Below are 25,806 nucleotides of genomic sequence, written 5' to 3' on the forward strand. Positions count from 1 at the left end.
TTCGCTGGCGGGGTCTGGAGGCACCCCAAGTCAACCACCGCCAGCGCCTTCCCGGGGGCCCCCGCGAGCGACAGAGCGCACCAGGAGCCCTACTCTCACAAGTGTTGCTTCCAGTTAATTGCCGAGGCGGGGGAGGGAGAGGGGCCTGGTCGCCGCCCCCGCCCGGAGGCTGGAGCTCCACTCGTCGGGTCGTGCGTTCGTCCTGGCGGCGGCGTGCACCAGCACCACCCCTGCGTGCAAGTTTGAAATGTGAGCTGCCTCCGATCCCCAGCCACTAGTCCCTCGCAGTGAAGTGGCTGGGCCGGCGAGCTGCGCACGCGAGTGAGTGCGGGCTGCGGGCTGCGGGGCGGGGGTGCGGGCGCCAGGCTCGCGGGGCGGGGAGGGCTCCCCCGAGACGCCGAGACAGGGCCGTTCGCCTTTCATCGTCCTCCCGCGATCCTCCTCCCTCCCCTCCCCCCGTCGCGGCGCGCCCGGCTTCCCCCGAGCCCCCGGCCCCACGCGGCGGCACGCAGGCTGGGTGGTCACGCCCGCGGGGTCCGGGAGCGCGGCGCAGCGCAGCGGGCCGTGGGAAGTTTCTCCTGCGCGCCCAGTGCGCCCCCGCCCCCCGCGCGCCCCCGGTCCCCATCCCCGTCCCCGAAGGGCTGTCGCTTGCGCCCGGGCGCGCGGCTGGCTGCCTCCTCGGCGGCAGCGGCCCCATTAGCGGAGCCTCAGCCTGTGATTGGCTTCGCCCGGGAAGCTGGAGACGGGCGATGAATAATTGATGTGTGCGGTGCGGTAGCCGGACAGCGGCGGCGGTGGCTGACGGCAGCGAGCGGGAGCGCGGGAGCCGGAGCGCCCTCGGAGCGGGCAGCGCGCAGCGAGCGGGCGCCGGAGCCGCCCGGGGCCCCCGCGCCGCCGCCGCTGCCGCCGCCCCGGCGCGGAGCGGGGATGCAGGCGGCGCCCGCTGCCTGCTCGCAGCCTTTGTTCGGCGCCGGCTGATCCCTGCCCGGAGTCGCTCGCTGCGGTCGCCGCAGGCTGGGCTCTAGCCTCCGGGGGAGCCAGGGCGGGACCGCGGACTGTGCAACTTCTAGGTGAGTGTGGGGCTGGAGGGGTCGGCGTGGGGCGCCCGCGGGCCGGACCCCGGCTCCCTCCGGGGCACAGGGGTGAATGTGTGTGCATGTGTGTGACAGAGGAGAGCCGGTGCATTGTGGGTAGCACCGTGTGCTGCATGGTGTCAGCCTGAGGCTTGGCCGTAAGAGTGGCTTCAGTGTGCACCAGGCCCATTTTGTTCACCCACAGAGGAGACCTTGGTTCCTCCTCTGGATGTGAGGGTGGGTGGGGAACCAGACAGAGTGATCCCACACCTCTTTCCTAAAGGTGAAGTGTTGGTTCCCCAGCAGACATTTTACAAGGCTCCATCCCCGGTAGATTTCCTTTGCAAAAAATCAGAACTAGCCCAGACGCCTTTGGTTGGCGACAGTGGCTAAGGGATTTAACTTAAAGCTACTCCTTTGTCAGAATGAATCCTTGATGCTGGAGAGACCTGGAGGCTTGTATGGCTCCAGGGCTCCCTTCCCAGAGGTGATGGGTGCACAGCAGAGTTCTGACAAGTGTTTGCTGGAAAGGAGGCTGCTGCTGCTGCTGCTGCTGCTGCTGCTGCTGCTGCTGCTGCTGCTGCTTGTGATGATGATGGTGGTGATGGTGGTAGTGGATGATCAGCCTGCACTAGAGGCCCAGCAGGGACCTGTCTGTGTGGGGTGGGGGTGACTGGCATCAGGCTGTATCAAACTGTGAGGATCCTCTACAAGATCTTGCAGAGAGGTTTCTCAGAACACTGCAGGGGCTAAGATGCAGCTGCCAGAGGTCCCCAGCATATGGCTTTAGTTTTGGTACCCAGTGCATAGATAAGTCTCAGTTCCTGGTTCACCTGGAAGCCAGCTGCAGTAAGACTAGGAGGACAGATAGTATTCCTTAGATGGGCTTCAAGAGAGCATCAGGTCTTACAGTGGGGCCGAGGTGCCCTGCCCTTGTCCATCAGGCTTAACTGCCAATGGGCCTGGGCATAGGAGGTGGTTTTCTAAGAGGGAGGTTTTATGAAAGTAGCTGCCAAAGAATTGGTACCAATGTTCCTCAACAGCTCATCCTTAAGTGGGCTAGAAATCAGGCCAAGGAGTGCACAAGGCCATGTCACCAGGAAACCTGGATGGTGTATAGAGAGATTCCTCCATTTCAGGGGCTCTGGAGCCAAAGCTCCCACCGCACAGTGTACTGAGATCTAAGGTCTATATGGCTTATAGTAAGTCTGTTTCTCCTTTTTTTAATATCTTAACCAGGCAGTGACTACCCTGTAAGTAGCTGGAATCGAGTCCCTTCTGGGCTATTTTTACCCCAAACTTCCTTAGTGAGAAACCACCAAACGGCGAAGCTTTGGTGAGAATCTGAGTCTGTACCGGAAACAACCGCCTGCACAGAGTTTGAGGCTTGCTTCCTAATGCTGCTTGTTCTTACTCTCCCCTGCACAGCCTCCCTCAGCCATGAACACTTCCCCTCACAGCCCCACACACTCCAGAAAGAAGCCCCAGTATCAGTTGGGGGTCGGGGGGTTTGATAATATGCTTAGCCCAGTCTGTAGGGAATGGAGGAAAAGTGGCGTAAGTCCTGCTGGAGCATAGCCTTGACTTTATGATCAAGCTTCTCAAAGACAAGAACCATGGGTCCCTTACCACCGTGCACCCACCACAATGCTTGGCAATGAGTGGATACTCAGTGACTCTTCAGGAAGTGTGTGGAGAGCCCCATGGCAGGATTAAAAAGCACTTCTAGATCTCTGTCCACATGGGTTGAGCACCTACTCACCACTCAGCCATATGCAGGTCTTAGGAATCTAAACTGAGCACTGGGCGTAGCTAACCAGCGCCCTGCCTTGGTCTTTCTGAGTGGCCCTTGCTAGGACACCCCCATTGAGGGATGGCTGTTGAGCTCAGTGGAAAACTACCATCCAGTATGGTGGCTTCTAACCACATATGGCTGCTTCTAAGTTTAAACTGACTTAAGAATAAAAGTGATATTCATTTAGTTCTTTTATTTTTCCTCCCTGGTGTTGGGATCGTAGGCATGTGTCACCAGGCCCAGTTTGACTTGTGGCCAGTACTTAACCCAGTGCTTTTAGCACACAAGACAAGCACTGTAACAACTGAGCTACATCCCTAGCTGGAGTCGGTTTCTTATGCTCAGTAGCCACACAGGCTAGTGGCCACCCTACCGGACAGCTTGGACTATAAAGCAGCTGTCTTCTAGTTGCAGAAAGTTCCAGTAGACAGTGGGGACTTAGAAAACACGAGGTGAGTCCACCTTATGTCAGTGTAAGCCTGTTAGAGAGTAGGCTTTCCATGTTCTTAACCTTTTGAGTCACGGCAGCCTCTGTGTGGGGCAGGCATAGACTAGCCAGTGCTCCCAATTATTTCTGGGGTTAAATTTTGCCAGAGGGCTAGTTGCCAGCACTCTGCTGTGAAACAGAGGTCAGCCAGGGGGCATGGATGGGCAGCAGTCCCAGGAGCGACCTCCCTGAGGACTGTCATGGTACCGGCAAAGGCGTCAGGCTCTGTGAAGTCATGTATCGATCAGACGATCCTCAGAACAGGCAGTTCTGAGCTGGCAGGGCTGAAGGGGAGGGAAAGGTACTCTGGGTCTGGGAGGTGTTTACCTTGCTGGATGCGGCTTTGGTCCCTTGGGAGAAGCTGACTTCTCCACAAGGAAAGGGACTCATCCCTGGGTAGGTAGCCTGGTTGCTTGGAGCCACCCCAGAGAGAGAAGGAAAGGACCAGCAGAGAGAGCCTCAGGGAGAAAGGGATGTCTGGACACCTGGCAAATGGTACAGCTTGCCCCATGCCCCCTTGCTGTCCTCCACCAGTGCCTACTACCCCTGGTATCACAGCATACCCACTGGGCTATGCTTGCTCTGGCACTCCCCAGAAGCCCCAGCTGCCTGGGAACCTCTCCAGGGCCTTCAAACAGCAGCGCCTCCCAAGGGAGCATGCTCAGGGAAAAACAAGGCCCCCACCCTCAAAGCACATCCAGCTTCCTAGGGAGCTCCTCTAGGCTGGGAAGGACAGACAACAACCATTACTTGGAGACAAGGGACCAAGGTCATAGCATGGCAGGCCTGGGATGGAGCAAGGCTCTTCCCTCACTGAGAGCTGGAAGCTGACAATTGAACTAAGCCCTGCCGCTTTCTTTCCTGATCGCCTTCTGCGGCCAGGCAATGTTAGTGGCCTGCAGCTTTGCCCTTGTGTAGCCTCTGCTTCACTAGGCCCTGGGCTAGCCGAAGGGCTGGCTTTCTGCAAACCTAAAAGGGACTCTTCCAGACCCATCTAGGGAGATGAGAAGGCTGAGAGGGGCTTTGTTTGCACTCTCAGTTTACAGCCCTGTTAACAAGACCCCTACAGACTAGAGTGATGCCCTTTTTCTTCAGAGTCTCACTGGCAATGGACCCCCTCCAAGAGGATTCTGGGAGCAAAGCCTTGCCTTTTTATACTATGAGAATCCTGGGACTGGGTTTTGTTGAGGCCTGTTCCTTCCCAGACCCCAACAGGTTTATCTGCCAGTGGCCACACAGGCAGTTCAGGGAGTCCAGGTTATTTTCCTCTCACAGTAGCCAGCCTGGCTGTGTCTCTGACTTCTGCTAGAAGTCGACTCTGGGCTTCTCCAGAGTCATCTCTAGACCTGCATAATCCTGTGGCTATGGCCCTGCCTCCAGGTGAGGCCTAGCCTAGGGCAGCAGTCCAAGACAGTCCCACAGCTCTGACGGCATTTACTGCAATGGGGCCCCTCTGATTAGTTTTAGCTGGGATGAGCTCCCTACATACTCTGACACTGTTCAGGATAAACACAATTCCTCCAGCCCAGCCCTCCAGTAATAGTATCTGTACTGTGATGCAACATTAGCATGTGACCTTTGACAAGTCACCTTGGGGTGGGGGTGGGGCTGCTCTATCTTGTCTGTAGAGCTGAGCTGTGGAAGGGAGGAGGAAGTGATGACTTTTGGGGCTGGATCAGCCTGAAGTTTCCCAGAAATGAGTGAGCGGGACAATAAATGTCATGTGGGTGAGTGAGGCTTGAGGTGTGGCACTGGAGTAGATGGGAGGTCGTGGACCAGAACCTCCAGTGGAGGCTAAGTGCTTCATTGCTGAAGCCCTCACTGATTTGATTCCCTAAGGCAGTGGGGGAGCTGTGGAAGGCTTCGGAGCAATAGAGTCTCCTAGAACTATCCTTTCCAGACCAAGGGTGCTGTAAGCTGCAGGCGGAAACTCTGCCTTGGAAGAGGGGAGGTTAGCATCCTGCAGTGAGAATGCCCTTGCTTCTGCTGACAAAGTGAAAGCCCTCTCTGGTCACAGGGCTCCTGTTTTGCAATTGTCATGGTAGGGGTCAAAAGCAGTGCTCTGCATCCCCCAGAGCTCTGGGAACTTGCTGGAACTTGTCCAGTCCTCCCCAGGCAGCTCCCTGAACGCTCCTGGAGAGACAGAGGAGTGGGAGAACAGGGTCCTGTTTGTGGCCCTGTAGCTCCTTGGGTCCCAAACAGTTCTGGGAAGTTTTACTGCAATGAGGACATTTTCCCAAGGCTGGGGCTACTCGGGCAGGTAAAAGAGAACACCCCCAGGGCTTCTCACATCCTATTTGTGGCCCAGGATTTAATCCCTGTCCCCAGGGTCAGTGCCTGAGGCACCTCACGATTTATAGGACTTTGTCTCCTAAGAGTTTGTCTCTGATTAGTGGAATCGCCATATACAGAGAACATTCTACAACATCTGGTTCCATCTCTACTTATCCTTAGGAGGATTTTGAAAGGGGGGGGGGTTGCATCTTTCAAAGTGGAAGGAAGAAACAGCCCCAGGACCTGCCTGCTCTTCTTTCCCCCCTCCCTTCCTCCTTTTCTTCCCCCTTCCATCCCTCCTCTTCCTTCCTCTCTCCTCCCTCCTTCCCTTCTTTCTTTAATTTCTCCCTTATTCCTTCTCTTCCTTTTTCCCCTTCTTCCTTCCTCCCTTTTCTTCTTTCCCTCCCTCCTTCCTTTCTTCCTTCCTTTTTCTCTTTGCAGTGCTGGAGGTTGAGCTTATGGCCTCTGCTCACAAGTTAAACAGACTGCACTTGACCTTCTGTTTATTGGTAATTGACACAGTAAATAAAGGACCAGATCCACTGGATACAGCTTCTATACTAGACAAAGATCAGACCAGAGTTGGGACCCTGTTTTATCTCTCAGTTCTGCCCAGCTCAAACGCCACCACCCAGGAAGCTACCTCTGGTTCTCAGCACACAGCAGCATGTGGTACAGGCTGCTGAAGATAGAAACAAAATGAATACAGCCCAACACAGAATTGTACCTACTTAAAACATTAAGAGATATTTTTGCAATTTGTGTGTGTGATTCAACTATACAGTTTTCAAGTGTAAGCTTTGTAATGACAGTGTTATGTCACAATGTCAAAAGGGTAGACATGCCAGCCTGTGATCACATATCCACAGGTGTCACCTTGCTTGACTGTGAGGGCAGATAGGTTATGTATGAGGGATGTCAATACTGGGTGTCTCATTATTGTGTTATATGAGCAGCCCAGGACACAGGCTGGTGATGACAGGAGTCGTCATCTAGGGAGTAAGAGGCCTGAAATCCTGCAGAGGCAGGAACACTGCCATGAGTTTGATGCTAGCCTAGGTTACAGAGACCCTGTCCAAAACAAACAAGCAAGCAAGCAAGCAAGCAAGCAAAAGTTAGTAGAATCACTCTGTACAGAGCATATATGTGCATTTACCTAGGCTCTTGTCCTAAACTCAGGGTACTAAGATGCCTTTGTAGTATACAGCTTAAGGAGTCTTTCCCTTTCTTGGGGTCCTCACCTTTTAAGGTCTATCACACAACCCCACCTAGTTATCAGTAGCTACCTGGTATTCGACTGTGTTTTGTTTTTTAATTTGGGGATTATGTTTTGAGACAGTCTTACTTTGCAGCTCAGGCTATCCTCAGGCATGAGCCACCATAGCATAGTGCTTGTAGCTGTTTAGATGTATTAGTTAAAATGAGATTAATTTGAGGTTTTCAGTTCCTCACTCCCACCATTTGAAGTTCTTGGTGGATAGATACCACATTGAATGGTGTAGCAACAGCAACCCAGGAAGACAGGAGGTTCTGTTGGGCAATGTGGTGTCTAAGAGTCACTAAGGTCTATGGGGCGGGGGAGGGGGGGGGTGTAGGATTTGCAGCGGGGTCTCAGACTCACAAGATAGAACCTGCCTGCCTGTCGCACCACCATCACCCTGATGCACGTAAGCCTCTTAAAACAGGGTCACCAAGGGTATTCCCAAGCCATGTCAGAACGTAATTATAAAACCCACATCTGTAGTTTCCTGGGTGACTTTGGGTAAGTCACTTAATTCAAGTTTGTTTCCTGATCGATAAAACATCTGTGCTGCCTGCCTGGCAGGCTGCAGTAGATCACAGAGATGTGGAGAATTTAGCTCTATGTCTGGGATATAGTAGTTGCCCAGTAAACGACAGTTTGACTCAGCTCTCTCCTGTAGTTCGAAAAGTAACTGCTCCCAAGCCTGAGAAATGGGGTTCTCTCTTGACCCACCTTGCCTACAGCCTTCTTTGGGCCTCAGTTTCCTGTTGTGCACTGTGAGAAGAATCTTGGCTGTGCCCTATAGAAATGCCCATCCCTTCCTTCTGAATGGCCACCATAGCTGGAGAGTCTGATATGGTGTGGGGAGGAGTCCTGGTGTTCTTGTTGTCTACTGTCCTGGTGTAAAGCCCCAGGGCTGACACTGGTGACTGAATAGGACTGGGAAGCCCCAGCTCACGTCCCAGCTGTAGAGGAAGTACCCAAGTGCTGGCAGCCACTTTCATTTCCTTCCTGAGGCTTGAGCTGGGCGGGAGTCTACATGGGGTTCCTAAGGCCCTGTGGCATTTGTCACATGAGCTTTCCCTTCTGGGATTTATTTGTGGCCCATCAAAGTCTGGAAGGTCCTGGCTTCCTACACAGAGGCTCTGTGAGCTGAGCTACGCCAAAATGATTCTTGTTACCCTGTACCCCTAAAGAGGGTGGGTTTTTCAGTGGGAACCTGGTCAGTCCTGATGAACCATTAACTCTTCTAGATCTGTAACAAGTCTCTGTTGCCATGAGCTCAGGGCTTCCTCTGTGTTTGCAGGAGAAAGGTCTGTGGTCTTGCTATAGGGAGTTGATGGGTGTGTGCTTCCCCCTGCCCCCCAACATCCTTCAGTATTCCCAGACAGTCCCAGGGATGCCCTAGCAAAAGTCAGCATCCAACACATAAAATCCTGTCTCACCCACTGGACCACACATAGCCATGACCACTGGTTCTCTAGTGACTAGGGAAGTAACTGGAAGCAGAAGAGGCTCCCAGACACCATCAGGGCACTTCTACTTCCCTCCCTTGCAGGCACAGCATAGGATCTGCCTCTTTCCTGATCCTGCTGCTACCCAAGGCCCAATGAGCAGCAAGTAGACTGTTTGGGATACAAAAGAAACATCACTACCAGGTCCCTCTCGCCCACCCATCTGACCTAGAATCAAGTCTCACCAGGGCCAGGCTGATCAGGGCCTGGTAATCCTCTCAGCTTTTTGTGCTGGGCTCTCTCCAGAAAGGTCTTCAGTGACCTTCAATGACCTCTTGTTCAGTGGGCACTCCCGGGACCAATTTCTCTGGGGTTTCTTCCCAGGTTGTGGGTTTTCCCATCTTCTGGAGTGTCCCCATGGACTCCTCCCTAATTGAAACCCAGACCCTAGGAAAGCCTGCTCAGACTAGCTTCCCTGGTCCTGGATCCTGTCCTGTTAGCTGAAACTGTGCTGTCCCCCCCATTCAGACAGCCTTGCGCTTGTAAACGTCAGTAACATTTCATGCCCTCAGCCATACCTGCCCAGAGTGTGTTTTGGACATTCTGCTGGGAACCCTAGATGCCCTTTCTGCTGTGCTTATTCTGATACATACCTTGTACCCTCCACCCTGCCTGTTGCTACTGCTCAGCACTCCCTGGGTTTGTGCAGCAACAGTGTTCCAAGTTCATAGCTGTGGCTCATCCAAGTTTGTGTGTTCAGCATCTGGGTGGATGAAATGCAAGCAAGTATGTTTTTGAATGTGTGAACGAACAAAGAACGGGTTCTGGGTGGGGCCGCTGCCCTCTTGGGAGTTTGAAGTCCCCCAGTGGGACTGGAAGGCACATGATGTGCAAGGCAGCACTCGTCTCTGGGGGTGATGTAGGTAGGCCTGTTGCAGAGACTGTGCGCTAGAGGAGAGATGGATAAGATGGATCACGTATTACATGGCTTTCTGTGTGTGTGTGTCAGACCATGTGTATGTCCATATAGACCAGTAAAGGACATTTCCAAGTTGAATCATAGATGAGGCTCTGGGGTGGTGGTGTTCTTGTGGGTGTGTGCACACTGTACGTGACCAGTGTGCCTAGCACAAATGATACAGCATATCAGTGTCAGTGGATACCACAGTATAGGACTAGAAGGATGAGCTTCCCCTTTCCCCGTGCTAGCAAACCCTGAGCCATGCCCACAGGAAGGCAGGCCTGCCATTCCAGTAGAGTATTTTTAAGGGCATTCTTTCCAGAGGGTGCAGGAGGACAGGAACAGGGAACCTAGGAAGCTAGGGTGACTTCACAAAAAGAAAGGCTAATGTAGCCTGCCTCATCCTTGGGAATCTGATTGCATATGTTTCCTCTTTCTGAGGAAAGGGAGTCCTGTGGCTTCTCCTTGGCTCCCACAGTTACCTCTCCCATCTCCAGAAATCGGAGGATACTGTGCATGTCTTCACAGTTACCTGTGCAGAGATACTTTTTACATTTCCTTAGCAGAACACCTGGGCATCCAACAGAGAGGGCTTGTCAGTTCCTCTTCCTGCTTAGCACCAGAATTAAAGGACCCTGGAAAGGCTGGTCTGTGAGCCCTCAAAGTGCAGTCCCTCTGGTCACAGCCACCTGGGTAGGTCTAGGGTAGAAAGATCTCTCTGTGGTAATTTGGTATCTCACCTTGAGTCCTCTTACCACAAGGCACAAGGAGAGACAACACCCATGTGACCTTATCTTAAAACTGACTCAAGCTCCTGATTGCAGCTTGAGGTCAGAGGTCACTGGCTACCTCCAAAGCTTCCATGAAAAGCTGACAGTAGAAGTTGCTAGAGCTCTTCAGAGTCCAGAAGGGACTTTCCTGTCCATGCCACCTTCTCTCCCCAGAAAAGGAGATATTTGTCATGGACTAATGGAGCGTGTGGAGCCAGGAGCGTGGGCTGTCAGCAAGAGTGAAAGTGCTCTAGCTTTCTCCCTTCTCATACTGAGTCTCGCACACCATCAGGAAACCCTTGCAAGCCAAGCCCTATCTCCTCTTCCCCAACAGTGTCCCAAAGAATTGGAAATCCAGACAACAGAATTTTTACTAGAGTCTGGGACTTGGTTAGGAGCCTGTGTATTCAGGGGAGGATGACACTATGACCCCAAAAGATGATATTCATGACATTCTATCCAAAATGGCCCATGTGGATGCCCTGGCCTACACACACACACACACACACACACACACACACACACACACACACATACCAGGCCCCTAATGGTATAGGATAGACGGGGTGGCTGAGGAGAACTAAGCAGGGCAAATTCAGGGTCTGAACCCCGAGAATCTGATGGGCTCTGGGGCAGCCCTTTCCAGTCAAAAATGGTCTGAAATAGTTGCTTGCAATAAATTTAAGAAGTAAATGAGGGCTGGGATGTGGCTCACTGTTAGCGCATTCATTCATAGCCAACACGCTCACGTTTGATCCCCAACACTGCACATACACAAACTCAAATTGTTGCCCATGATCTCAGGGTCCTAGCTACCTTTGTTATGACAGCACGTGACAAGAAGCAGAGCCTAGCACTCGGGTTATGAGGAAAGCCACAGAATGAGGTAGATGGCCATGAGTCCAGGCTGCCATTGGTAAGGCAGCTAGTGTAAGCACACTTCTTTCCAACTAGGAACTTACTGAGGCTCACTGCTGAGCCAAGGGGAAGCAGCCTGTGACAGTTGCCCAAAGCTAACCTGAGCTAGGGCCATACCTAAAACCAGGTCTTTAGGGTAGTCAGAATGATGTCAGTTAGTGCCATGGGGTCCAGTGGATGAAGCCTCCTCAGAGAAGACATGGCAGAGGCCAGGAGTATTGTCCTGAGGGCTTTGGAACCTAGAGTATTTCTCTACCCCAGCTTTCAGTCCAGGGTTCCATGGTCTCATCCACTCTTGCTTGGGAGGAAGGATGTGCATTTATGCAACCATCTGCCTTGCAGCCAGCCTCAGCCTGCAACATCCAGGTTTGCCTGAGCTGTACCTGACAGCTGGTGCCTGCTTGTGTGCGGGGCTGTTGGCCTCCAGCCTGGCTGGTTCCATCCTTTTGTGTCTCAAGGTGTCTGCCACGGCCTTGGAAGGTATTGCTCCTCCCCAATCCAGCCCAGGGCCATTCCCTGTGGCCTCTGGGAGGTTCATGTTTCTACCCACCAGGTGGGCAGCTCCCCTCATGTCCCCTAAACAGCAGCTCAGCTCACAACACTGCCCTGTTTCCTGCCACCTGGGCCTCCAGGTGCCATCTGCCACCTTGTTTCAGATAGCAGGTAGGCGATCTCAGGGCAAGAGCAAGAAGAAATCATGTAGACCTTGGATGGGAAAGGCCTGAGGCTCCAAGCTTAGGACAGCCAGTAGCCCACCTGCTCCCTGGCATCTTCATTGTCCCCTGCCTCTCTGTAGGGCTCATAAATGCAGGCATGAGGGTGGATGTACCAAAGAGCACCGCTCAGTGGGTCTCCATCTTCACCTCTTACGGTATGACACCTCTGGACATCTCTGTGGACCTGAGTTCCAGACCAGTTCTCAAACTGTTCAGCAGGAACACCTTGTCTCTCAGCTTGTTCTTCTGCTGCCTTCCTGTGTCCTGCCCACTGATGCCTGTGCTTCTGAGACAAGGGTGTCTTTGAACCACCTTCCCCCAACATTGGGCTGCACCACTTAATTTCATCTTCCCTGGGCTCAGACATAAACCCTCCCTCCCCCACCCCTGCACTTCTTGGATTTTAACAAGCCTTGCTGGAAAACAATAGTGATTTCTGCATCGATCATAAACAGAAGTGATTACCATACAATTACGGCCTGAACCATCAGCCTGGATGCAATCACAGAGCCATATTGTAAATCGGAAGACAATTGCCAGCAGAATTACCCCCAAATTGGTTTAAGTGGCAACAAAGGAGTATTGGCATTTTGGGGAGGGGTGTGAGAATCCTGGTGGTCCTGGTAGCAGAGGGTCTCCGCTGGGGTGCTCCTAGTGCCTTCTTGGAAATTAAGGGCATTTATCGAGAGCTACCTGTCTTTTTTTTTTTCCTATACTCAGTTTTCTACTCTTCAACTACTGCTCCTTGCCTGTGTCAGCACAATTTGTTGTAAACTTGTTTATACTAATGTGTGAGTAGCTAAGTATTCCTTGAAACTGGAACAATATAAAAGAAGTGAACCTTTGGGAAGGGAGCCTACTCACCTGTAACCCTTTCCCCCAACATCCCTTTCACCTGAGCTCTTCCAGGTCAGTTTCTCTGCCTGGCCTCTTCTGACCTGCCTCTTCACCACATCCTCCCTTCTCTTTCCCCTAGCCCAGTAGTGGACTCTATCAGGCCCCTCCCATACTCTATTTGGGCAGCTATCCTGGGGTGTGGCTTGCAGGCAGCCTCAGTAGTCCAAGCCTGCTCCTTTCCAGTGTGGCTTTTGAGAAGTCTCTGACTGCAGGATGCCTTTAGGTCTCTGTGTGTGTGTGTGTACTATTAATCTCCAGTTCTGTCTCTCTCTCTCTCTCTCTCTCTCTCTCTCTCTCTCTCTCTCTCTCTCATATCAGACTGCTGCATTTAAGTTCCTAGGAACCAAGAACAGTCAGCCTGTGGTTGGTAGACTCGGGTTCTTCCAGGTGGAGCCAAACCCACCCTGGCAGTAACTGCTTGGCACGAATTGTCCAATCCTCACAGGAGGGTTCAAGCGTGCTTGTGACTTTTACCCTGGTGTATTATTCCAAAAGCTGCCAGATGAGGTGGGTTGGCCCAGGCCATAGGGTCCATCTGTGGGGATTGAGGTCATCAGACAGACATTCTATAGCTTGTCCCTAGTTGCCATCTCTCCAGGCCTGAGGGCAGACAGTGATCTTTGCCTGGTGCCTGACCTGTGAATGACCTCAGACAGTTCTCAGTAGTGAACAAACACTTGCCCTTTTATGCTCTTTTACATCAGTTCTCTCCAGTATTATGAAGGAATAGTGGCTTTTTCCAGGGGCAGCCTGAGGGTCAGAGTCTGGCCCAGACTCCCCAATAGCCCTCAGATCCTTGTTAACCAAAGCTGCTTTGAGCCCCACCTACCCACCAGATATCAGAACTGGGCTTACTGGTACCTGGGAAGCCAGAGGCAGCATGTTCTCCATGAATTCTTGCTAAGCCTCAGGATGGAATCCCATCCGTACCTGGTACAACTAAACATTGTGGTGGCTTCTCCAGCTCTGTCCTGAACCGCAGGGGCTACAGCAGGCCGGGGGTAGAGGGAGGCAGCCACCACCAGCTTTGCTCTGGCATGGGATGGCTGGCTCTGTGACCTCTGTGCACAGAGCATGTAGCCTCTAGTCCTGCTGACTTTCTCCTGGAGTGCCAGGGGTCCAGTTGGTGGGAAAACAGGGCTCAAAGCCGCAGAGAGCCCAGACCAGGGTTCCACCTCCACCGCGGTGCAGCCTGTGCCATCTTTACCTCTGAACTACAGCTTGGATTTAAGTAGGGAAGGATCCCACCTTGTTGGATTATAATGTCCCAAGAGTGGGAGTGCCTGTTCCAAGCTCTTCAAATAATGAATAGCCATCTCCGGCCTGAGATCCAGAAGGGCAGGATCCAGGCTTTGTGAGCATTTGTCCAGGGTCATGCTCTTCACTGGGCATGCTGAGGATTGAGCTTGCTCTCCACAGCAGCTGCTGGACCTATGCTAGGCAACAGGAAGCCGGGACCCCAGGTGGCCATTGACACTTGAATTCAGCGAATTAAGCTTAAATGAGACTTCAGCTCCTCCTTGCAGGGCCACAGGTGAGGTACTCCACAGCCACATGTGGCCCTGCCTCTTGGTTGCGGGCAGCATAGATCCATCTAGAACATTTCCCCCGTTGGGGGAATTCCATGGCAGTGCTGTGCTATGCTATTGAACTGTTTCCCAAGTGTGACACTGAGGACAGGGTGGTCTCAGATGGAGGCAAGCTGGGACACAGACAGGTACCACAGAAGCACTCTGCCTTTTGACCAGTGTAGACCCTTTCCCTGGCGTGACACTTCTGTGGGCTCACCGAAGGCAAAGCCTGCATTTTCTTACTGGGTAGTGTGAGGCAGGTAGGTGTTGTATCGAATGAATGGATGAGTAGACACCACCTGACGCAAGGCTGGTACAAACTTGACTCTCTTCCTGATGGAATTAGCATGGGGCGGGTAGAGTTAGCCACTGAGGAGTGATGGATGGCCCCTCTCTCAAGATAAATGTGGCAGTCAAGGTAATCGGATCGTGTGTGACGGTCTAATTTGTAGGCGAGGGTAGGAAGCGCCCTGCCGCCCATATTAGTTTAATCAAATGCCCGGTATCTAAGCGGCTGGACCCAGATGATGGATGACGTGAGCTTTGTTAAATGCCGTTGCCCTGTCGAGTCAAACGTCCCGAAGCCCCACCAGACTCCTGAGCTCTTCAATTTGTTTCTTCTTGCTTGGTTATATCTGTGTGGAGCAGGGAAGTGAGGCCTGGGCTCTTTCTGTCTTGGGTTCTTGTGGAGGTTGAAGAGGAGGCCAGAAGTAGCCGACATGGAGTCTACTTGCGACTCTTCTCAGAAGTCTGAGTCATTGGACAGACTTGAGTCAATCTCTTCATCCTGGGCTTCTCTCTTCTGTCTCAAGATGCTTTCTCTCTCCTTTACTTCAGCCAGCTGGCCTTTTCATTTCCTTCCTTCCTTCCCTCTCTCCCTCTTTCCTTCTTTCCTCTCTCTTTTTTTATACTGCTAGCTGTCCTAGAACTCACCACATAGAACAAGTTGTCTTAAAACTCCCAGAGATGCCCCTGCCTCTGCCTCCCCAGTGCTGAAGCTAAAGGCATGTGCCACCACACCGAGCTTCCTCTTTACTTTCCAAATGGGACATTTCGGTGCTAGTTTTTTCTCCATGCTGTATGACCACTGATCAGCATTCTATTAGTGCAGGAACCTTCCCTGAGAGTCTTCTGTAGCCCTCAGATGAACGGAGTCTTCCTGTCTCACCATCTGGACAATGCAGTGTGTTCGTGTGTGTGTGTGTGTGTCGTGTGTGTGTCTGTGTGTGTGTCTGCATACCTGTACACACCATGCTTACACCATCCATATACTCTGTGGTCTGTGGTGTGATCTAGGGATTACAGCTGGAGACCCAAGGCTGGGTCTTGGAAAGAGGTAAGGTATATAGAGCATAGCAGAGAGAGTCCTGCCCTCTGGGAATTGACAATGCATTCAGCCTGAGATCCTCATCCATTCTTTCTGCCTTGCCACACATCTGGCTGCCTCCAGTAATGTGTGCCACCCAGTCACTGCAAGTGTGATGGTGGAAGCCACAGAGAAATTTTGGCATACTGCTGTCATTCAGGTGGGGACTGGAGAGTCAGCTAAGAAGATTTTGTAAGTAGCAGGTAACCAGAGCCCAGCAGAGCAGTGAGGCAAGGCTGGCAGGTGGAGGTCAAGCTCATGAAGGAGCACCCCGAAATCAGTGTAGGGTGAGGTTGAAAAGCTTTGCTGTGAGTCTATGATAGAAACACCCTGCAAGGGGGGAAAAAAAAAGCCTCCAGCAGCTGTGGCCCCGATGAGAGGAACTGCGGCTTGGGGGCAGGGATGAATGACTATTGTTTCCACTACTTGAATTGTATTCATGCATGGCCTCTTCAGAAAGAGAACAGGGAGGTGGATCAGGTATTGGGAGAATTGTGGGTCTGGAGCCAGCTCCCTCTTCCTGCCTGTGTGAATGTCTGCTCTTTAAAGAGATGTATCTATGTACTTTGTACATAAGTCATTTTTCTCCTTCAAAGAGGATAGAACCCCCTGCCATTTGCTCTTGCTGTTTGTCCTTTGGCAAGTCCCTCAGTGTCTCTGGGGGCCAGAAGACTAGACATAGTGATCACCAATTCCCAGCACTGTCAGGACGGTGAAGAAAAAGGGATGTCCTGATTTGTCTAGCATATGCAGCTGACCTTCTGAGGACACAATGCCTGTATGAGCTGGCTCCTTTAAGGTCAGAGAAAGAAACTGTTTTCATCCTCAGATTCTCCCTCAGCCCAGGATCCCAGGATAGCCCAAACTGTGAAGTCCGGCTCCCCAGGGATGCCTAGACTGGCTCCAGCCTGCTGACCACTATCCGTGACCCTGTGGCCTGGCTGGGTTGCCAGTTGTCTGGCCAGGCCAGCCCCTCAGGCCTCAACCTCGCCCTGCTGGTGCCCGCTCAGCCTAGCCAGCTGGCCATCCAGCCCCAGCCACAGTGCTTTTGCCTCAAGCTCCATTAATTTTCATGGCCTCCATCAGAGGCAGAAGGCAAAAGCTGTTTCCTGCAGAGAGAGCAGGAGCTGGAGGGGCGGAGGGAGGGTTGTGTGGAGTGTTGTGTGGTGATTGAACACTGCAGAGGCCTAAACAAATGACGGTCGCCTCCTCCAGAGGCTCTGAAGAGAAACCAAGAGCTGGGACTGACTGCACAGCAGATGGCCCAGGCTGCTGTCTGCCTTCTGCCTGCCCTCCCTCCCCCATCAAGTCCTGCCTTACCTGGGGCCCCACTCCTGAGATCCCACAGCTGACTCAGCCCTGTGGCAACAAGACACAGAGTCCTCAGCTCCACTCAGCCAATCTACCAGCTGTTGATGGTGGCACTGATAGCTGCTGGGTACAGACTCAGGTTCCCACATACGGAAACTTCAATCAGACTATTCAGGCAGGGTCACTGGAATAGGGACTGACCTCAATCAAGTTCTCCACCTGTAGCTCCTCCATGCCTCTAGAACACCTGTGTCACCTTCAGATGAGGCAGGTGCATATCCCACCTGGGCCTTGTTCCAAAATCTGACATAAAACCAGGGTTCCACCCACTCCTGTCTCCAGCCCAGGATTATTCTTCTGAGAGAGAATGTAAGGTTGAAGAACCTCTGCAGCCCAAGGTGTAAAGGTGACCCAAGGAAGCTCAACAGCAACCCAAGAGACCATTTGCCCAGCTCACAGAGCTGGTCCTGAGAGCTCCTGAACATTAGTCAGTGAAAGAGAGGAGAGAGAACCCTAAAATCTATTCCGGAAGTCCTTGAGAGAACATTTCATGCTGCCCGACAGTGCTTCTCATAGTGAGACCAGAGAGTGTCAACATCACCATAACACATCGAAATGCAGACTCTTTAGCTCTGCCCTGCTGCATCAGAGACCCAACAGGGACTGGAGTCTAGTACTTGTAACCAGTCTTCCAGATGATTCGAAGGACTGGACAAAAAGAATCTCTGGCTGGGAAATCCAGATGGTTCAGTCTTGCTCTGAGACTTCCTGTCCAGGACATACTGTTACATACTGGCCAGGGGTAACCAGGAAGCCCCGCCCCTGGTGTTAACAGAATTACTTTCACTGTAACGAGATGACTAGATGTTTAAAGAAGCCCATAGAGAATCATATCAAGTTTAAAAGTAAAACAATAACAACAACAAATCCCTTTGCCACCCTCAGGTGAGCCATGCAGAGTCTCTGGGAACTGCTTCAGGTGGTATCTGTGTAAAACCAATAGTGTCTATGACTGAACAGGTAGTTGGCATTCTAGAACATGTTCTGGAATGTTTCTCTAGGGTGTAAAAGGGACCCCTGTGGTGTAGAAAATGATCCAGTGCATAAAGAAGTCAATCTGCTGTCTTCCTGCAGCGGACTATTTACCTCCTGGCCCTGGCGGGCATCTGGAGAGGAGGTGGTCACAGGCAGACACAGATGGTTCTTCATCCAGTATCTCCATCAGGCTTGTTTGGAAGAGGCACGAAATAGCCAGTCGGGGAAGGCACAGAAAGCTGTGCTCTCATTTGTTGGGTAGGAAGACAGCCACAGTCATGTAGTTCTGCACAGAGAACCCACTTGAAGACCGGGCAGGAAGGAGCCTTTAACCACCCCTGCTTGCCATCTTTGGAGCCCCTGAACTAAGAGTTCTCCTAAAGAAGAGCACCTGTGTGTCCCAGAATGACTGCAGCTAACTCCATAGACCCAGAGCTGGAGGGAGGAGGACCTGTCTGCATTTTGCACCAGGATCCGGAGAGTGAAAATTTAACTTATTAGGCATCTGGTGAATCAGGGGAATGGTGGGTGAGGTGAGGGGGTCAGAGCCCTTAAGACAGAGATCAAGTAAGAAGGAGTCTGGCCAGCAGGTGCTCCTTGAATGTGCCCAAACCCCGTAGTGAAGGGTGTGGGTCACTCTATGAGTGCAGCCTTCCCAGCCTCGCCTACCTACACCTGTCACCATGCCTCACGCCTCTTGAGTTTTGGGAACTGCCTGGATTGTTGATACAAGTTTGCTGTGGGGCAATCATCTCCCCAAGGCTTAGTCACCCCAGAGAGCCTCTAAGTTGGTGTCATGAGCTCTGCTATTTGAGGGGCCCGGGAGTGGTCCCCAGCAACTAGCTCCCCTAGGATTGGACACAGTGTATAGCTGGGCTGCTCAGTGCATAAATGTATGATCTGCTGTCATCCAGCTGCTGGTGTGTTGAGAATTGGGGGTTCTGTGCTATCTAAGAAAGAAGGGGGGCCTCGCTCCAGCCTCCTATCTGGAGGAGCTAGACTGTGAGTCTCCCTGACATGTCTCAGAGATTTCCCAGGGAAAAAGAGATTCCCATAGGACTTCCTGGGGCCCCCAATTCCCTGAGGTTAAACAGAGGGTAGTGGTGTTTTAGCCTGCATGTGCAGGAAGGAAAATGGATCTTGAGGCTGTTCCTGCTGCAGGTTGGAGGGGTTGGGGGAGCTCTCCTTACCTTAGAGACCTAGGCCAATGCAAGAGCCATCTCCCAGGCCATCTGACTGCATCTCTTTTACTACCTCATTGCCACCTCAAGGCCTCTGGGCTACCCTTGGCTTTTACAGGTGCTCCTTAGGGCAAAGAGTTGCAGGGGGCAGGTGGGGAGTCCTCAAATAGCCCCTTAGGAACACCAATGACCATGGTGGAATCTATGTTTTCCCAGGATGTGGAGAGAAGGCTGTTATGGGCATAGGCCCAAGGCTCTAAAAGGAAGACTATAGTTAACTCCCTTTTCCTCCCCACCCCCACTCCAGTGCTAAATACTTTGTTTCTGTGGCTGTTTGTCTTGGTAGTAGGGATTGAACCCAGAGCCTCAGGCCTGTTAGGCAAGTGTTCTACCACTGAGCTCCCATCCCCAGCACTTGAATTATTGGTATTGTTTTGTTTCTGAGATAAGGTTTCTATGTAGACCAGGCAAGCCTCAAACTCAGAGAAACTGGCCTGCCTCTGCCACTGCCTCCTGAGGGATGAGACTAAAGGCCTGTTGTCGTTTTTACTTTTATGTTTGTGTGTGGAGATCTAAGGACAGCTTGTGGGAACCATTTCTCTCCTCCTACCATTTGGGTCTTGGGATTTGGACTCCAGGTTTTAGGCTTGGCACCAAGCATCGTCACCCACCCACGGAGCCTTCTTACCGGTCCCCTTGCTTTGTTAGTGAATGCTCTTTCATTTCCCACTGTAATGGTCTGCAATCCCCAGCCAGCAAATGGCCATCCCTAAAGCCTAAGAAGACAAAGGTCACGATGACCTGCCACACATTAAGCAGTGGCCTGAGTCAGGCTCCTGACTTCTCATGGATAGGAACTGGAGCTGGCCGCCCACAGGGGGATCTGTGGGAGGACCACTGAGCCACTACTACAAGAGGGATGTCTCCAGAAGTGGCTCCCTGCCAGCTGTTCTGAGCCAATAGCACAGCCTGCTGGCTCACATCCCAAGCCCATCCTTGGGTCCACAGTACTTTGAGAGGACACTTTGTAGAGATGAGACCATCTTAAGGGTAGGACATTCTCTTCCTGATGAACATACACTCTTAACTTTACACTGAGTTTCAGCATTCGAGCCTGAACTACACAGGCTAGCCTTGAGGGTAATGGGAAATGGGCAGGGAACTTTGCAGACTGGGTTCTTCTGAGGCCCCCAGAGGCTCAACTCTTCTGGAATCTTCTTGAGTCTCCTCTTGCTCAGCCTGGACAGCCTCCGCAGGGCAAGGAACAGCCAAACCGGTTTGGGAATCAGCCTTGCAGGCTCCAAGGTTCTCCAGAGTTCAGTTCCCAGGGCGTGTTCACATGCCTTGAGACTCCAGCTTCTGTCACCCAGAGAGCCCTTGGGAAGAGGGAGTGTTCTGGAGACAGGGGTAGGGGTGGGAGGAGTAGCCTGAAGCTGCTCCAGGCTGGGTCACTCCACAGGACCCTTTAAGCCCACACCTTCCCAGCTTGAGGAGCTCCTGTGTATGTCCCAGGCGGGCTGCACTCCAGACCTGGCCAGTCCTGGCCTGTGGGACCTGAGCTTCTATAAGAATGAGGAGTAATGGAAGCGTTCCCAGCCAGTGTGTCAACAGGCAGCTTCTGCTCTCTTGCCCCCCCCTCTCTCTCTACACAGTGCTGGGATGGCAGAGCAGGGAACAGAAGGTGAGAATGATCTGGGAAAACCAGAAGCTCAGGCCAACACCTTACCAAGAAAGGCCAGGCAAGAGTGTGGCAATTCCTCAGGAGAGCTTCCTCCACAGAAAACCAGGGGCTGTGGTCGGCACCACCAAAGTCCAGCTCCCTGTGACCACCGAGAAGTCCTGACCCCTCTTGCTAAGGCCGCAGAGTACTCCCCACCTACCCACATGCCCTCGTGGACTTAGGAAGGGACAAAAGCTGCTCATGGCCATACAGCTCAGCCCAGAGGAGAAACTGGGAACATGAAAGGGAAGTCCTATGTACCAGTGGCAGAGCCATTGTCCTATGGAGTGATCTTTTGAATCCACCACCACCCCCACCCCTTCCTCTAATGCAGTATAGTCCTGGGGCAGCCCTTCAGGGATGGGAGTCGAGCTGAGGGTATGAAGTAGCTGGGAAAGGGGGAGGAAGCACGTGTTCCTGGACAGACCTCCATCCACCGCAGCAGGGTGAGCAGGGTCAGAATGGCCACCCTTCCTGTAGACAGACGGGCCTGTAGAGCCTAAGGCCCCTTTCCCGAGTCAGTGACTCAGAGCTACCTGCCCCAGCCCAAGGCTAGAGTCTCCTCTCATGGTCACGTGCTTCCTTTGTGGGTTCCTCCCGGGGCAGAGAGTGGGGCCATTTCTCCATTGCTGTGGCACCCTGTAGAGGCCAGCAGGAAACAGCCTGTCAGTCCCATGGCAAGGAAGCAAAGTGACAATTTTGTGGATATGTCTGTTCTTCAGGATACATTTTCAACTGCCTGACTCTTACTAGGAACAGCGTCATGAGAGCAGAGCTCTGGCTCCTGTCACCCTCCCATGCCCTCAGGGCACAGTTGGGTAAATGTCAAGAACCTTTCAGAGCTGGTCTGTGTGGAGCAGGTGACTTTAGAGTTTGTCCCGGGCCCTGTGCTCAGTGCCCCTACAGAGGGCGAGCCTCATCAGGCTGGCCCTTGGTACTTTGGGCACAGGAGCTGAGAGGCAGGAGTAGGTAGATGTCAAGGTGAAATGTGGGTCAGAGGTCAGCCTCATAGAGAAACATTAGATGTGGCCACTATTGGGTACCAGAGATGACACTGCCCACCCCAGGGAGCATCATGCACAAAGGTGCCAAGTGGGCAACTTTTAGCATTTATGTAAGTTTGTGTGATTCTCCTAGAGTTTGGGAAAGACAGACCACAAGGAACCAGGTTTTCTATTTGTCAGGCATCTCAGCATTGGAAGGCCTACAGAGGAGGGCAGCAGGGAAAACCAGTCAGTTTCTCCTGCAGGATACTCCACCTGCCGTATCTGAACCTGTTTAATGTTGACCTCAGGAGGGAGGAGACCTGATGTTTCTCATGTGAGCTTCCAAAGTTAAGCCTGGTTTATTGCCTTGGGGATCCTCAGACCAGGTCTGTAAACAAGAGGAATTCTTTGCCGTCTTACCATCTTACACACAGAATGAAGGGACGAGCCCAGGCCTGTGTTTGCCTGAGTTCTAGAGTATCCATCCCAAGCTAGAGACTCCCTGCCACCTGCTATTGGGACCAGGACTTTGTGCTTGAGAGATGAAAGAGGAGAAGGCGAGAGTGCGACCTGGCCCCAACTAGAGGGATAAGAGGTTGCCTTTTCTCTTGTGGGTACCCCATAGTGGATGCACAGACACCGTAAGCACTGGTGCCAACACATGAGCAGAAGACATGACGTTGTCCTTAAGTCACCTTAAGGTTGTTTCTTTAAACAGCTTACATTTATAAAGTCTCATTAGTCTGTGGCTGTGCATGGGATGAGATGCGTCAGAGGACTCCGTGATGGGTTTTATCTGGTGACAGTGCCGTGGAGATTGGCTAGCATTCAGGGGCCAATCACTACTCTACAGCTTGGCTTTCGGATGGAGCGCTTGCTGATTGACCGTCTCTCATACTCATGTACTGAGCTATTTCTGTCTGTGCCTCACTGAAACCTGTTAGTCATGTGTTGCCTTCGTAGTTCTTACTAAATGCTACGCCAAGTGCTGGGACTATGGAAGGGGTCCCTCCAGTCTCATGTCTAACCCCTGGATAGCTTGACTCAGGCCCCATTTGCTTCCATTCAGCTTATCCTCACTACCCAAAGCAGGGGAGGAGGGGTTGGTGACAGGCAAGTTGGGAGACAGACACATGATGGGTGGCCCTGTTCTGATTAATTTGCAGAGCTTGGAGCAGGCAAGGGGTAAGGAGAACAAGCTGCTGAGGCGACCAGCACACCATGGCGGTCCATATTCCTGAGATAGCTAGGTGTACTCCTGCGACTGGAGTGGCCATGTTGGTGGCTTACTGACTCACCAGGAAGTGCCTAGCTCATCCTGCTGCTGTGTCATTGTCCCCTGTGCACCTAAAATGCATGACTGAGCTATTTATTGGAGGAATGGCCCTTCCTTGCATTCTTTCCTTCCTAGAATGTGTGAAGGAGTCCCATGTTTCTTGCATGCCTCTTCCTGGCTATTTCAGAGTCCTTCCTGGATGCCCTGGGTCTCAGAAGCCACACCTCCTATCCCCACTGCCCCACGCACACATACACCCCTCTTCTCCCAGGAAATGCTTTGTGCTCCTCAGAGTCTTCTTGTCTCACCCTGCATCCCCTGCTGGCAGCAGACTGTGTAAAGCTTCTGCTCCGGCTCTCACCTCCTGCTCTCCATCACCTCCAGACTGCTTCTCAGCCTCCTCCCTGCATCTGGTCCTTCCCAGTTCCTGGATCGTAAAGCACTGAGCAGCCCAGGCCTATATCCAAACCTCCCTGCCTGGCTGCCCAGAGATCTGGCTGCCTCTGGTTTCTCGCTCCATTTCAGGCTCAATCCCAACCCAGCCTGGTGAGGAGCAAGCTCTCCTATGCCCCTGTGTGCTCGCTGTCTTAGATGCTGAGACCCAGCCTCTGTTCCCCTGTACTCCAACTGGATTCTGTGGTCATTGGCCCCCAAAAGCTGGTCTCTGAAGCTCCAAACCATGCCAGGTGTCCAGGCAGTTCCCCAAATTAGAGCCTTGCTGCTTCTGCCTTCTGCCTCCTCTCAGATCTCTGCTGGGAGGTGCAGATACAGAGGCAGATATGGGGCCTGTCCCTACCCCCAGGGAAGGCACACCTGGGGTCAGTCACGAGCTCAGTGCCTAGGGCTCTGCATTCCAGCCTGCCTGGCCTCTACCCTAGTTTCCCTCCTTGCCCTAAGGGACGCTGTGATGGCACTTGCTTGTGAGAGTGGCTGCCAGAAAGATCTTGAAAAGGTAGTTGTGGGGAATCTGGCTCTTCCATATCCTCTCAGACCCACTTCCTGAAACCCAGTCACCATCCTGTGTGCTTTCATTTTCAGTAGACATGGGCATGCCCTGCTTACTGGTCTCCCCAGTACCACTGGTATAGAGGAACCTAGCTATGTTCTCAGAGACATAGGGAAGCAAAACCACCTTTCTGAAGAGGCACAGCTGCACCTGGATAGGAAAGCCCTTTGCTTCCTGTCTCACAGTAGGACACTGGCTGTCCTTCCTCTGCCTCTTGGCAGCTCAGGGAAGAAGGGAGGAACAGGGCCGAATGCAGAGCCTGTACTGAATGAACAGATGGCTTCATCATCTGCCCTGAGGCCTCCGTCTACCCACATGTCTCCCATGAGTGTCTGGAGCTCATACCTACCCAGGACATGGGCTCTGCACTCTGCTCTGGCATCAGAAGTGGACAGACACACCAAAGCCTCAGAGTCTTTCTTACTCTGTCAACTATGTGGGGGCTGATGCCAATCATCTGATGTGCACACCGTGGGCCCACAGTCTTCCTGTACTTCAGAGTGGTGACTCAGACCCCCTGCCCCCACAGCTGCCCTGTGACCTTGTTTAGGTGTCACACAGTGGTGGTCTGGTTCCTCAGCGTGCGTCTCCCACTAGTCACATGGTGAGTGCCCTATTGCTAGAGCCATAGTGCTACGTAGACCCCTCTACCTACCAACTACTGTTTTAAGCACTTTATCAGTGTCCGTGTCATTGAAACATAATGACCCTGAAGAGCAGGCATTAGGTAGGGTTGTACTCATCGACAGATAACGGTTTAGAGAAAGCACATGGTTGTTTAGCTAACAGTCGCGTACAAGTCAAGTGGAACTGCTTTGATCCAAGATTGTTCTTTGTCCCTTGCCCTGGATACAGCTGACCCCTACTTCCAGAGGAGTATGCACAGAGTTGCCTCCTAGCTTGCTGGCTTATACAGGGATCTTACCTAGTGCAGGAAGCCCCACACTCAGTAGGTATTCAGCAGCTGTTTGTCAAATTAAAATAGGTGGATGATTAGACGCTTTGGCACCTAAGGTGACAATGGATAAGAATGGAGCCTAGTAACAAAATGCTAGTTCATATTTGTGGAGAGTCACACACATGGTGGCTTATGCCTTTAATCCCAGCAGTAAATAGAGAGAGGCAGGCAGAACTTGAGTTCAAAACCAGCCTGGTCTACATAGTGAGTACTGAGTCATCCAATCTACATAGTGACACCCTGTCCCCAAATGGTCTATGAATCTTTTTTTAAATTATTAACATTTATTTGTGTGTATATTCGTGTGTGTGTGTATGTGTGTGTGTGTGTGTATGTGCGCGTGTGCGTGCGCACACACTTGTGACATGGCCTTAAGGAAGCAGGTAAGCCTTCCAGATCAAAGTGTGCTTGGTCCCACCGAGCTGGAGCACTGAAGCCCCATGGGCTTCTGGCTGGCCTGTCTGTAAACAGGCCCATACTCCATTTTTGGCTGCAGATTTCCATGTGTTTGTCTCCACGTAGCGCCTGTCGGTTCAAGCCCTCATAAGCACTCACATTGCTCCTGCCCATTGTGAGGGGGCTGCTGTCAAGCTCAGTGCTCACCAGGCTCTTAGCCAAGTTAGGGAGAGTGAGGTTCTCTGTATCGCCCCTCTTCCCTCCCAGTCACAGGACTGTAGCCTTCAGGCATGTGAAGACATAGCTAACACACATCCCACCACCTGCCTTCCTGTTTCCATTGCCAGTCCTATGCCTTCATTATCTTTCCAGAAGCCAGTTCACTTGGGACAGAGGACAACCTTGCCCTTTA

The 25,806-nt window shown here is 52.4% G+C and overlaps 1 protein-coding gene across 6 annotated transcripts in view; it reads left to right on the forward strand.

Moving 5' to 3' along the window:
* Zmiz1 (zinc finger MIZ-type containing 1) overlaps window positions 1-25,806 on the forward strand; it is a 200,168-nt gene that overhangs the window by 141,671 nt on the left and 32,691 nt on the right. The window contains exon 1 of one of the 6 annotated variants that reach the window (XM_076931264.1): window positions 178-321. The exons of 4 other annotated variants lie outside the window; for them this stretch is intronic. The gene's annotated coding sequence lies outside the window, so the exon portion shown is untranslated. Of the gene's footprint in view, window positions 1-177; window positions 322-919; window positions 1,071-25,806 lie in introns of those variants that run through there. One more of the 6 variants, XM_076931263.1, reaches the window with a different exon arrangement.

Source organism: Arvicanthis niloticus, chromosome 3 (genome assembly GCF_011762505.2).
Source record: "Arvicanthis niloticus isolate mArvNil1 chromosome 3, mArvNil1.pat.X, whole genome shotgun sequence".
Taxonomy (NCBI): Eukaryota; Metazoa; Chordata; class Mammalia; order Rodentia; family Muridae; genus Arvicanthis; species Arvicanthis niloticus.